We start from the raw sequence: 14,658 nt of genomic DNA, 5'->3' as shown, positions 1-14,658 counted from the left end.
CTATGTAACCCACAAATACACCCAATTCTTTTTTGGATCAAGCTTCTTCCTTGATTCTTTGGAGACATGGTAGTAAACATAGGCTCCAAAAATCTTGAAGTGTGACACATTTGACTTCCTCCTTGAGAAAGTCTCCTCCGTGTAATCATACGAAGAACCTAATGAGGACTATGATGAATAGATTTTGGTGTTGCATGTATCAACCCACAAATGCAGAGGTAGGCCTTGGTCATGCAACATCACCCTCGTTTCTCCCACAATGCTATGGTTCTTTCTCTCAACCACCCCATTCTGTTGTGGGTTGTGGGGTGATGTGAACTCTCATCGAATGACTTCTTTCGCACATAAAATCTTGAATTCATTTGACATGTACTCACCTCCATTATTGCTCCTGAGAGCCTTCACCTTCTTGCTAGTTTCTTTCTCCACCAATGCCTTGAATTCTACAAACTTGGAGAATGTCTTGTCTTTCTTCTGCATGAAGAAGATCCAACACTTCTATGAGAAGTTATCAATAAAAATGACAAAATATTGTGTCTCGTAGTGGAGGCTATCGAGAAAGGTCCACAAACATCATAGTGGATCCTTTCCAAAACTGCATGTGCTTTGTTGTCCCAATCATGGAATGTTGATTTTGTGTACTTCCCCAAGGTACATCCTTTGCATACATCCCACTTCTCATGTGCTCCTTTGGGGAGGCTAGTGGTTACTTGCTACATAATCTTCAAGGCACCATGATGAAAATGGCCAAGTCTGTTGTGCCAAATTTCACCGACATTGCGACCCTGCACTTTCTCCGCCTTAGTGCTTAATGCAACACAGTCTTCCAAATCTAGATTATATAGGTTCTTCACACGAACCCTAATATGCTTCACTTGTCACGTGGCTATGTATCTCAGGAATTATTTTCCTTCGCTTAAGATCACATCATAACCACATGCTTCCAAAACTGTAACAAATATGATATTTTTCTTTAGGCCTAGAACGAACATGACATCCTTGAGCCTAAGAGGAGGGCCCGATGTAGAAATTAGGATATAGATTTGCATTTGCTTATGAAGTTTTAATCAAAATCACAATACACAAACCTACTCTATTAATCTGCGGACATTAATTCACAATTTAGAACAAAAATCTCAGACATGCAAGAAGAAATAGCACACATGCAACAAGTTTTTATATATGGGGAAAGCAATCTCCTAAAAACCCCAATGTATGCTTGCATTAATCAAATGAATAGAGATGTATTACAATTTCTTTGCTCAACTGAGCACATCTTGCAAGTGCATAACCTATCTCTCTACTCACTGAAGGCCTCTGACCTAGACTTAGTCAAAAATTGCCTCTGCTTGAGCTCCTATTTCCTTGCGTTGTTCCTTGAGCAATTAGGCCCCTATTATTTAGGAAATTCCTCAAATTGAATTGTGCAATTCCTTAGGTTAATCATCTGACTGCATGCAACACCTGTACACTCAAGACTAGTCTACAACTGATGTTACACTGCCTTGGAATCTCCACCTCAACTGGGTAACTCGAATTCTCTACATGCACTAGCTATTTTGGGATGATTGATCAGTTAAATAGATGATCAATGAGTTCTACTGAAGTCCCACTACACAACTTGACCCTCCATTAGTTCCTCCAACAGTTGGAACTAGTTTAACTAAAAACAACCTTAGATATATGACCTTGATTGCTACAAATTAGCAATCACACATGCTTGACTGAACTCTAACTCCTCCAACTTGAATTTATTGAGTAAACTGGGTGACACAAGCCATGTCACATAAGTTAACATCATCCAAGTTGTTTGTTGATGTGTAAATTCCAATTTTCTCAATTTAATCAAGGCAAAATCAAATTGAGAACTTTTTGCTGCATTTTTCAACACTCCCTCTCACCAAGAAAGGGATTATCAACCACCGCTATCCTGCACGTGTGGAACTCGAACTTCAGCCTTGACAAGGCCTTTGTCAAAATATCAACATCTTGTTCCTTTTTCAGAATGTACTGCAACGACATTATCCGCCTCTATACACAATCCACAAATGGTGATAGTGGATATCTATATGCTTGGATCAATTCCAACAAGTATCTTTCTCATCCAGATAGCCTGACACATTGCTTGACTAGAAGCCATGTATTTTGCTTATGTCAAGTTGAATGCCACAGATCTTTGCTTCCCGTTGTACCAAGAAACTGTGTGGACTTAACACTAAAAATTCCACCTAATATACTCTTTCGGTCTGATGGACTCCCCACCCAATCTGCATATGTGAAGACACATAGCTTCACTCCCTCTGTTCGTCTGACCATAGTCCAAACTGGGTAGTGCCTCTGAGGTACCGTAGAACATGCTTGGATGCCTTCTAAAATAATTTGGTTGACCTAACCACATATTGGCTTAGTTGGTCGATTGCATAGTACATATCTGGTCGTGCGTTCATAAGATACATTAGTGAACCCACCAAATGTCGGTACATAGTAGCATCCACTTCATCACCTGAATTAGCCTTGGAATATATGTCTTGACAGATTCAAGCAATCCATTGTCATCCAATACTGCCTCCATGCGGTCCTTCCATAAAGCACAATTTGAGGTGACTTGTAAGGCATACTCTAGCCTTAGTCCATTGAAGGCCATCTTTTCAACTCTGAAGAAATCATGTTACATCGATCTTCAAATTCGAACCTCTAAGAAACAACTTCAAATTTCCTGCTCTAATGTGACTCTTGCTTTGATACCATGTAGAAATTAGGTTGTAAATTTTCAACTGTTGATGAAGTTTTAATCAAAATCATAAGACACAAACCTATTCTACTACTTTGCAGACATTAATTCACAATTTAGAAAAAAAAAATCTTGGACATGCAAGAATTATTTTTATCTAGGGAAATAAATATGCTAAAAACCTGAATGCATGCTAGCATTAATCAAATGAATAGAGATGTATTACAATTGTTTTTCTCAATTGAGCACACCATACAAGTGCATAACCTATCTATCTGCTCACTGAAGGCCTCTGACCTAGACTTATTCAATTTTTTCCTCTGCTTGAGACCCTATTTCCTTGCGTTGTTCCTTGAGGAATTAGGACCTTATTATTTAGGAAATTCCTCTAACTTGAATTACACAATTCCTTAGGCTGACCATCTAACTACATGCAACACTTGTACACTCAAGACTAGTCTGTAATTGATGTTGCACTGCCTTGGAATCTCCACCTCAACTGTGTAACTCAAATTATCTGCATGCACTAGATATTTTGGGTTGATTGATCAATTAATTGGATGATCACTAAGTTTCACTAAAATCCCACTACACAACTTGACCCTCCACTAGTTCCTCCAACAGTTGGAACTAGTTTAATTGAAAACAACCTTAGATAACTCACCTTGATTGCTACAAATTAGTAATCACACATGCTTAACTGAACTCTAACTCCTCCAAATCGAACTTACTAAGTAAACTAGGTGACACAAGCCATGTCAAACAAGTTAACAACATCCAAGTTGTCTGTTGATGTGAAAATTCCAATTTTCTCAATTTAATAAAGTCAAAATTAAAACGAGAATTTCTTGTTGCATTTTTCAACACTCCCTCTCAGCAAGAAAGGGATTATCAAACACCCCTATCCTGCACCTATGGAACTCTAACTTCTCTCTTAACAAGGCCTTTGTCAAAATATCAGCATCTTGTTCCTCTTTCGGAATGTACTACAACAACATTATCTGTCTTTGCACACAATATAGAAAATGGTGATACCGAATATCTATATGCTTGTATTCGTGAAAAACAGGATTTTCAGAGAGCTTGATGCAACTCTAACTATCGAGTAGATCACAGTCGGATCCATCATCTTACAAAACAATCCAACAAGTATCTTTCTCATCCAGATCGTCTCACATTTTGCTTGACTTGTAGCCATGTATTCTGCTTCTACCGAGCTAAGTGCCACAAATATTTTCTTATTGCTGTACCAAGAAACCACTGCGAACCCAACACTGAAAATTACACCTGATTTACTCTTTCGGTCTGATGGAATTCCCGCCTAATTTGCATCTATGACGCCACAAAGCTTCACTCCCTCAGTCCATCTGTACCATAGTCCAAACTGGGTAGTGCCTCTGAGCTACCATAGAACATGCTTAGTTTCCTTCCAAAATAATTTGGTTGGCCTAACCATAGCTTGGCTCAGTTGGTTGGATGCATAGCACATACTTGGTTGTGTGTTCACAAGATACATTAGTGAACCCACCAACCGTCGATAAACAATAGCATCCGCTTCCTCACCTGAAGTGGCATCCTCTTTCCTACAGTTGGTCGCTAGAGGTGTATCCATGGGTTTGCAACTATCCATGTGGAACCTATGAAGTATCTCATTGGCATACTTTCCTTGAGAGACAAACAGTCCCCCCTCGCTTTGCCATACTTCCAATTCGAGGAAGTAGTGCATGAGAACCATGTTCTTTATTTCAAACTCTCTTGCAAGGTCCTCCTTGCAAGAGCTGATCAGTTTCTCATCACCAGTTAAAATGAAATCATCAACATATAAGACAATAATCAACAATTTACCTTATACGAAGATATGATAGAGGTTTACATCCACTTCAATTTTGGTTAAGCCCAAACCGGTGAGATAGTTATCGATCTCGGTGTACCAAGTACAGGGTGCTTGCTTGAGACCGTACAATGCTCGCTTGAGTCTGCACACATGAGACTCCCGATCAAAAGTCTTGAAGCCTTCAAGTTGCTCGATATACACCTCCTCCTTAATAACTCCATCTAGGAATGTTATTTTTACATCCATCTGGTGGATCTTCCACCCCATCTGCACAACCAAGGCAAGAATTGATCTAATGGATGAGTACCTTGCTACAGGAGCAAAGGTCTCCTCATAGTCAATCCTCAACTTGAGAGTACCCTTGGCCACAAATATGGCCTTATACTTTTCTATGCTTCCATCTATTGTATGCTTTACCTTTAAGATCCATCTCGAACCCACAAATGATTTGTCTGTTGGTCTTGGGATCACTTCCCAAACACGGTTATTTACAATTGATTCATGTTCCTCCACCATTGCATCAACCCATACACGTTGCTCTACTAATTCCTCAAAAGAGGATGGCTCGGTCTCTACAAGCTCAATCATTGGAGCCGTGTAACCATTCTAATGATTTGGTGACCTTCTCTTCCTGCGCTGATTTGAAAGAGAACCCACATTCTCCCTCGCATCCTGCACAAGTATCTCAGCTTCCTTGGTCCTTTTCCTGCCTTCTCTGGATGGTTCTGCTTGAGTGGTTGTCTACACTCTTTTCTCCTCAATTTGTGGTTGCTCCACAACTTCCTTAGGCTCCTCCTTTGGAGCTAAAAGCTCCTCTTATGGTGGGATTTGAAGCTCCCTCTTAAGAGAGCACCGCATCACTTTATCTTCATCAAATTGTACATCCCTTCACACAACTGTCATTATGAGCGATGCCAAGTACACGCAGTAGTTGTGGAGAGTTTTTGTGTAACCCACAAATACCCCCAATTTTGTTTTCGGCTCTAGCTTCTTCCTTGATTCTTTGGAGATATGGCAGTAAACACAAGCTCCAAAAATCCTGAAGTGTGACACATTCGACTTTCTCCCAAATAAATCCTCCTCCGGTGTAATCATACCCAGAATCTGATGAGGACTTTGGTTCTGAAAATATATTTTTGTGTTGCATGCCTCAGCCCACAAAAGTAGTGGTAGGCCTTGGTCATTCAACATCGCCCTCGCTGCTCCCACAATGCTATAGTTATTTCTCTTAGCCACCCCATTCTGTTGTGGGTTGTGGGGTGCTATCAACTCTCATTGAATGCCTTCTTTCGTACATAAAGTATTGAATTCATTTGACACATACTCACCTCCATTATTGCTCCCGAGAGCCTTCACCTTCTTGCTGGTTTCTTTCTCAACCAGTACCTTGAATTCTACGAACTTAGAGAATGTCTCATTTTTCTTCCACATGAAGAAGATCCAACACTTCTGTGAGAATTCATCGATAAAAATGACAATATATTTGTGTCTGGCAGTGGAGGTTGTCAAGAAAGGTCCACGGACATACGAGTGGATCCTTTCCAAGGCTGCACGTGATTTGTTTTCTCGATCATGGAATGTGGATTTTATGTTCTTCCCCAAGGTACATCCTTTGCATCCATCATGTTTCTCAAGTGATCCTTTGGAGAGGCCAGTGGTAATTTGTTTCATAATCTTCAAGGCACCATGATGAAAATGGCCAAGTCTTATGTGCCAAAGTTCATCGGCATCACGACCCTACACTTTCTCCGCCTTAGTGCTTAATGTAGCACAATATTCCACATCTAGCTTATACAGGTTCTTCACACGAACCCCGACTTGCTTCACCTGTCTCATGGCTATTTATCTCAAGAATGCCTTTCCTTTGCTAAAGATCACATCATAACCACGGTCTTCCAAAACTGCGATAGAGACAATATTTTTCTTTAGGCCCAAAATGAACATGACATCATTGAGCCTGAGGGGGGAGCCTAACTCTCTTTAAAATATGACTATAACAATCACGGTCACGTTATACCTTTCGTCATCCCCCATCTCGATGTGCATCTACAAATCCTTTTCGTCCAAGTCACTGAAAAAATATCTACACCCTATCATGTGGAATGATGAACCTGAGTCCAAGTATCACATGCCCCCCATCATTGTGTTGGCCATGCATGTTATGAGGGTAAATTCAAGTTTGAAATGTGAAGCTAAAGCTTCACCTGTTGTGCGTCCTGAGGTCTTCTTGCTTGTCTTCATGTGTGGACACTTCATGGCATAGTGTCTGAAATCATGAAAATGGAAGCATTTAATTTTTAGGAAATCTTTCTTCTTGCCCCCTTTACTAGATTCTGGTTTGGATTGGGACTTCTTCCCTTTCCCTTCTTTGCATTTCCATCCAATGTAAATTTTTCTTCATCCTCGCCCTTAGATGAAGTCTCATTTATGGTATTCCGCTTTATTTCGTCTTGTACCAAATTAGACCATAAGCGCTCCCAATTCGGTAGTTTCTCCCTCCCATTCACTAAATATTTATAATTATGCCAGCTCTTGGGAAGGCACAAAAGGGATAGGCTAAAAAAGTCATCTTTAGGGATAGTAACACTAACCCTGCCCAATTCATCACAACATTGGGTGAACCTACTCAGATACTGTGATACAATGTCATTCTTCTGCATCTTGATACTTCAAAGTTTATCCTTGAGCACCAGCTTCCTGTGGTCACTACTATTCTCGAACAATTCCATCAGTTTTGTCCACATCCCGAACGAAGTTTCTTTCCTGTGGAGATTTGAGACAATATGATACCGTACTCCCTCAAAGATTATTCTCCTTGCCTTGGATACATCTTTCTTCCACTATGAAAGGTCCTAGACATCAGTTTTTGGTAGTCTTGGAATATATGTCTTGACATATTCAAGCAATCCATTGTCATCCAATAATTCCTCCATGTGGTCCTTCCATGCAACAAAATTTGAGGTGCCTTCCAAGGCATACTCTAGCCTTAGTCCATTGAAGGCCATCTTCTCAGCTTTGAAGAAATCCTACTACATTGATCTTCAAATTCGAACCTCTTGAATTTATGCTCTAATGTGAATCCTACTCTGATAACATGTAGAAAACAGGTTGTAGATTTGCAATTGATCATGAAATTTTAATCAAAATCACAAGACAAAAACCTACTCTACTACTCTGCGGACATTAATTCACAATTTAGAACAAAAAATTCAGACATGCAAGAAGAAATAACACACATGCAACAAGTATTTTTATATGGAGAAAGAAATATGCTAAAAACCTTAATGCCTGCTTGCATTAATCAAATGAATAGAGATGTATCACAATTGCTTTGCTCAACTGAGCACACCCTACAAGTGCATAACATATCTCTTTACTCACTGAAGGCCTCTGATCCAAAATTAGCCAAATTTTTCCTTTGCTTGAGCTCCTATTTCCTTGCATTGTTCCTTGAGGAATTAGGCCCCTATTATTTCAAAAATTCCTCAAATTGAATTTCCCAATTCCTTAGGTTGATAATCTGACTAATGCAACACCTATACACTCAAGACTAGTCTATAACTAATGTTACACTACCTTAGAATCTCCACCTCAACTAGGTAACTCGAATTCTCTGCATTCACTAGCTATTTTGGATTGATTGAGCAGTTAACTGGATGATCAATGAGTTTGACTGAAGTCCTACTGCAAAACTTGACCCTCCACTAGTTCCTCCAACAGTTGGAACTAGTTTAACTAAAAACAACCTTAGATAACTGACCTTGATTGCTACAAATTAGTAATCACACATGTTTAACTGAACTCTAACTCCTCCAAATCGAATTTATTGAGTAAACTAGGTGACACAAGCCATGTCACACAAGTTAACATCATCCAAGTTGTTTGCTGATGTGGAAATTTGAATTTTATCAATTTAATCAAGGTAAATCAAATTGAAAATTTCTTGCTGCATTTTTCAACACCTGACTCCCTATGAAAGATGACTGTACCAATCTTGGTCACATTGTACCTTCTGTCATCCCCCAACTTGATGTGCATCTAGAGATCTTTTGTAGAAATTTTGAATAATTTAACACATATTCAATGGAGATTATCCTGATCATGTACTATTGCGGAATACATACACAATACATAAGCTCCTCTACGTTGATCATCAATTTAGCAGCATCAATAACAATAAAACATCAAGAGCATTCACACATTAACACAGTATGTAACCCGGGGAAAGCTTACAGCTGAAAACCCCACACTATCTATATATTAATGATTGAGAACATGTAACATTACAAAGTACAATGCTTATCACAAGCAATCCAGTACCAGCTCCACCTGTTACACACAATACAGCTCAGATCTGATCTCCAAATCTATTCCACTGCTTGTCTGCCTCCACTGCTCAATACCTGCTCAAGAATGAATGAGAATGGATTAACCAAACTCGTATTTACCTCCAAAGAATCACTCACATTGGGAAAGATGTGAGCAGAGGCTATAATATTGGGCAATCACTGGGCAATACTCATTGGCATACTCAATCCCTTGATTGTGCAAATCCTCATGCACAACTATAGTCACAACTGATAGCAATTTGATCCTCTAACACCTGTCCCTGCTGAACTGAACATGCACTGACATGCAACTGAGTTAACTGATGTATTCTATAGTTGCATTATGAGTTAATAATTAGTTTAACAACTCATCATTAGTCTATTTGCAGTTAGACTAATTGCAACTAGTTTAACCAAGTCAAACTGAACACAACTCCATCAACTCCACAATCAACTCCACCAAACTCAACTGATTGAGTTCTAACTGAAGTCATGCATGCAACAACTCAACTGACCCACAAAGAAAGCGTACTTCCTTCTGACAGCTGCATGTGCCACATCTGTAGCTCAAACTGAAGTGCTCCAAGAGAATAAGATCAAGTTTATAGTCCAAATATTATTATGAGACAATAATATTTGACTTTTCTATTTTTGACAGCCAGTCTAAAAATAGACTTTGATCACTCCTGCTGTGATCACTCCTGCTGTGATCACTCCTACTGTGATCACTCCTGCTGTGATCATCCCTGTTGTGGTCACTCCTGCTGTGATCATCCCTGTTGTGATCCAAAAATAGAACTTGCGCCATAATTTGCCTGCGGGCCCACTTAGTGAAGGCGACTCTTTTCACTAAGCTTCATCATCTTGTTGCAATCTCAACATCTTTCTTCTCTAGGTCACTGAAAAGGTATCCATGTCCTGTCATGTGGAACGAGGTAGCTAAGTCCAAGTACCACACGCTCCCCATCATTCTGATGGCCATGTATGCGATAAGGGTAAAGTCAAGCTCGAATTGTGAAGCCAAGGCTTCACCTGTTGCTCCTCCTGAAGTCTTCTTTCTTGCCTTTTTGTGTGGAAACTTTGTGGCATAATGCCTGAATTCATGATAATGGGAGCATTATTTTGGACAAATCTCTTTTTTTACCCCCCTTCGCTAGATTATGGTTTGGTTTGAGATTTCTTCCCTTTTATTTTATTTCCCTTTCCAACTAATGCAAAGTTTTATTCATCCTCGCCCTTGGATGAAGTCCCATCTTTGGCATTTCGCCTTATTTCATCCTATACCAAATTGGACCATAAGCATTCCCAATTCGGTAAATTCACCCTACAGTTCACTGAATCTTGATAGCTATGTTAGCTCTTGGGAAGGCCCATAAGGGCTAGGTTTACCAATTCATCCTCTGAAACAATAATGCTAACTCCTGCAAGCTCATCACAAACATATGTGAACCTGCTTAGATATTGCAGGCTAGTGTCATTCTTTTGCATCTTGATATTTCGAAGTTTATCCTTGAGCACCAACTTCCCGTGGTCACTATTATTCTAGATAATATATGTCAATGCCTGCCACATTGCACAAGGAGTTTCTTTCCCATGGATATTTGTGCCAATGTGGTCCCGTACTCCCTCCAATATTATTCTCCTTGCCTTGGTTACATATTTATTCCACTTAGCAAGGTTCTCGGCATCAAATTTTGTTGGTTTTGCAACATCTCTCTTGATGTATTCTAGCAATCCATTGTCATCGAATACCTCTTCCATGCGATGAAATTAGAGTTGCCTTCCAAGGCATACTCTAGCCTCAACCCGTTGAAGGTCATCTTCTCAGCTCTAAAGAGATACTGCTACATTGAACTGCAAATTCGAACCTCCTGAGAAACAACTTCGAAATTCATACTCTAATGTGAATCCTACTTTGATACCATGTAGAAATTATGGTGTACATTTGAAATTTCTCATGAAGTTTTAATCAAATTCACAAGACACAAACCTACTCTACTGCTATGTGAAAGTTAATTCACAATTTAGAACATAATATCAAACATGCAATCAGAAATAACATACATGCACATAGTATTTTTTCTGGGGAAAGTAATATGCTAAAAACCCCAATGCCTGCTTGCATTAATATGATGAATATAGATGTATTACAATTTCTTTTCTCAACTAAGCACAACCTGCAAGTGAATAACCTATCTCTTTGCTCACTGAGAAGCTTTGACCTAGACTTAGTCAATTTTTTCCTTTTCTTGAACCCCTGGTTCCTTGCGTAATTCCTTGAGAAATTAGGCTCCTATTATTTATGAATTTCTCCAGAATGGATTGTGCAATTCCCAAGGTTGATAATTAGGCTGCATGCAACACTTTTACACTCAAGAGTAGTCTACAACTAGTGTGACACTGCCTTGGAATCTCCACCATAACTAGGGAACTCACATTCTCTGCATGCACTATCTATTTTGGGTTGATCGATCAGTTAACTGGATGGTCACTGAGTTTGATTGAAGTCACACTGCACAACTGATCTCCCACTAGTTCCTCCAACAGTTGGAACTAGTTTAACTGAAATCAACTTGAGATAACTGACCTTGATTGCTACAAATTAGAAATCACACATGCTTAACTGAACTCTAACTCCTCCAACTTGAATTGACTGAGTAAACTGGGTGACACAAGCCATGTCAAATGAATTAACTGCATCCAAGTTGTTCGTTGATGTGGAAATTTGAATTTTCTCAATTTAGCTAAGAAAAAATCAAATTGAGAATTTATTGCTACATTTTTTAACACCCTAGAAGGTGGGCACCATTGAGGGACTCGGGCTGCGTTGTTTAGGTGCGGGTTAGGGGAACATAATCTTGTGGCAACATACTAAGGTTGTTGGGGTTGGTTCCTTGTCCAGTGCTTGCTATCTGTGATGGTGTTCAAACTATTACCTGTGGAGTTATAGTCCCAACTTGGGGGTGACCTATGGTTGAGATTTCTGGACCACGTGGTCTATGGCTGGGTGGAATGTCAACAATGAGGTGGACAAGTCACATGTTAGGGTGATGTCATCATGAGGTGGCAACTGACCTGGTATAGTGACGTCAAGGAGGACAAGTGGCAAGATCAAGGTTGTTGATTGGAAATCAATATGGGTTATGGATCTCATCTGGAGCGAAGGGTGCCATTAAACATCATGTGAGTTATGATCTGATATGAGATATGGGTTTTTCGATCAAAATGATCATGGTCGTTAGATCCCATTTGATGTGGAAGGATACGTTAGTGGTCGAGCGGATTGGAGCCTAATGGTCCATCACGACCATTGAACAGGATGCGCCAGAGTCGTCAGATATTGTCATAGGCATAAGTGTGTTTTAACCCTGGTGTAATTCACAACATGGTATGAGATCTCGACCATTAATCGAGGTTACTTTGAACTACATAATCTCATCGCAACGCAAATTCATTTTAACATTTGTGTAAGTATGGGGCTCCAGTTGTTGTACTTCATTGGATTAAGAAAACTTGGATCATTGGATTAGGGAAAGAAAAAGTGTCGTTGTGGTGTTGACACGAGGAGTGGACTCCACACTCAGTCGTGACCACACATCCCCCACCACATGAGGGATCCACATGAATTATTAGAGGCCATGGTAGGGCCAACATATAAGGAAAATATTGGCATTTGTGACAAGTGTTGAGGAGAAACCAATTTGCATCTAATCCAAACTAAGGGAACAAACTAGCACAAAGAATAAAAAAAGGGGAAGTGCACAGTAGTGTGTAGAAGCAAATATGCATGGTTGAGAGAAACATATATAACTACAAAACATCATTATGAGCAGATTCGGTTGGTCCAGAGCTATAAAAGTGATCAAAATCTTGACAGTTCCTCTGAAAATTCATCAATTTTTTGGGTCATTTACTTGTAGGGAAAATTTCAGGCTCTAAACGACATTTTTAGGCCACGATACCTTAGCGATTGTGTCATTGGTACAAATAGTTGTGGTGCAAGTATAAAGAGATCAAAGGGAGCTTTCTAACGATGTACTACAATTATGGATTGGAGTTAATATGCTAGATTTGTGACCAAAATAGTATGGAGAACAAAACAAGGTAAATTGGGACTTTAAAAGGGAAAAAATCGACAATGAGGACTCAGATTAGGGCACAGATGAAGTCAATGGAAATTTATGGGATTATAGAACTCTGCCACAAAGTCATATTTCAAATTTGAACACATGATTGATCAGAAAATTAAAAATAGTGTGATGTGATGGAACGTGAAAATTTGGGGTAAATAGACCAAAACATCCCAAGGCCATAATTTTCAACCCAGAAGTCAGAATTGGATAAGTGAGTAGTTGAAAGAAAGTTATTTATGAGCAAAATACAAATATCAACCTATAAGTATGATTAGAATCCAAATTATATATGAATTCTAAGGAAAATATATAGGGGTTTTAAAGGACAAAATTATTTAACAGACTGAAAATTCCAGAGGGCATAACTTTTAGCCTAGATATCATAATTACACAAATAGACAGTCAATAGAAAGTTATTGGTGAGGATAACACATTAACATACCTAGAACTTTGAAAATGCGTGAGAAACTGGACAAATATCCTCTGAAAACCTATAGGAGGTAAGTAGGGGAAAATTCAAAATGGGGACTAGAAGTGCGGAAGATGCTCAGGTTCCTTATAGTGAAAAAAATAGGTCAAGGTTGTAAATATCAACATGGGAAATATTGAAATAGAGACCAGTGGTCATGAAGAGAATAGGCCAGAGCAAAGGGATCTATAAGATACCATGAGAAGCCTCAAAATGAACGTAATCAGCTATAAGGCTGATAATGAGAGGTTGGTGAAGGAGCAACAACAAATTAACAATTAAATTTTGAGCAGTCTGAACAAAATTTAGAGAGAATTGAACCAATAAACTAAGTCCAAGAAAACATATGAATATCACGTTGGAGTCAAGGAAAGAGGTGTTGGAAGCTCAAAGTATTTTAGGAGTGTTACCCAACAACATTATCACTCAACAAGGAGGACAAGCAAGAAGGCTTACACTACATCAAAATCAGGCAACAACCCAAGTGTGTCACCAGTTAGAAAGAAAAAAAGAAGATTAGACAGGGAAAATTTACAGGGGAAGCTTACAAAAATTAAACCTCCCACATTCAATGGGGAGCATAAGAAAGGAGAAGAAGTTGGATCTTGGTTGTCATAGATGGGGATATACCTACAATTGTGCAATTACTCCTCAAACCTGGAAGCCAAAATTTCCATTTACCACTTGAAGGGAAAGGATAATTTATGGTGGGAACAACTCAAGGAAATGAAGCACTTGGATGAAAGAAAAATTAAATGAAATATTTCAAGGAATATTTCCGAAGGAAATATTTATCACAACACTATTATGAGCGAAAAATCCCAGGAATTCTTCATGCTCCAATTAAGAAACATGACCATGGAGGAGTATGGTCGAAACTTTATTGAGTTATTGAGGTATGTTACCTTCATTATAGATGGAAAAGTTAAAATATATAAATATAACAACGAGTTACCTTCCTTTTATGGAGATTGGCTTAAATTTGATGAGCCCAAAACCTTAGAGGCAACCATGAGAAAAGCAGAGTAGCTATATGAGCAAAGTAAGAAAAAATTAGTTTTGCAGAGGACTTGGGGCAACAAGAAGAGGAACTTTAAGGAACAAAGGAACAAAGGGTTTAAACCATCACCTTTTAAGAATAATTCCCAGGTAAACCAACAAAC

The sequence above is a fragment of the Pinus tabuliformis genome, chromosome Q (assembly GCF_031772625.1).
Source record: "Pinus tabuliformis cultivar Carrire ecotype Pingquan chromosome Q, CPIR1, whole genome shotgun sequence".
In the NCBI taxonomy this organism is placed as follows: Eukaryota; Viridiplantae; Streptophyta; class Pinopsida; order Pinales; family Pinaceae; genus Pinus; species Pinus tabuliformis.
Note: the sequence above shows the minus strand (reverse complement) of the source record.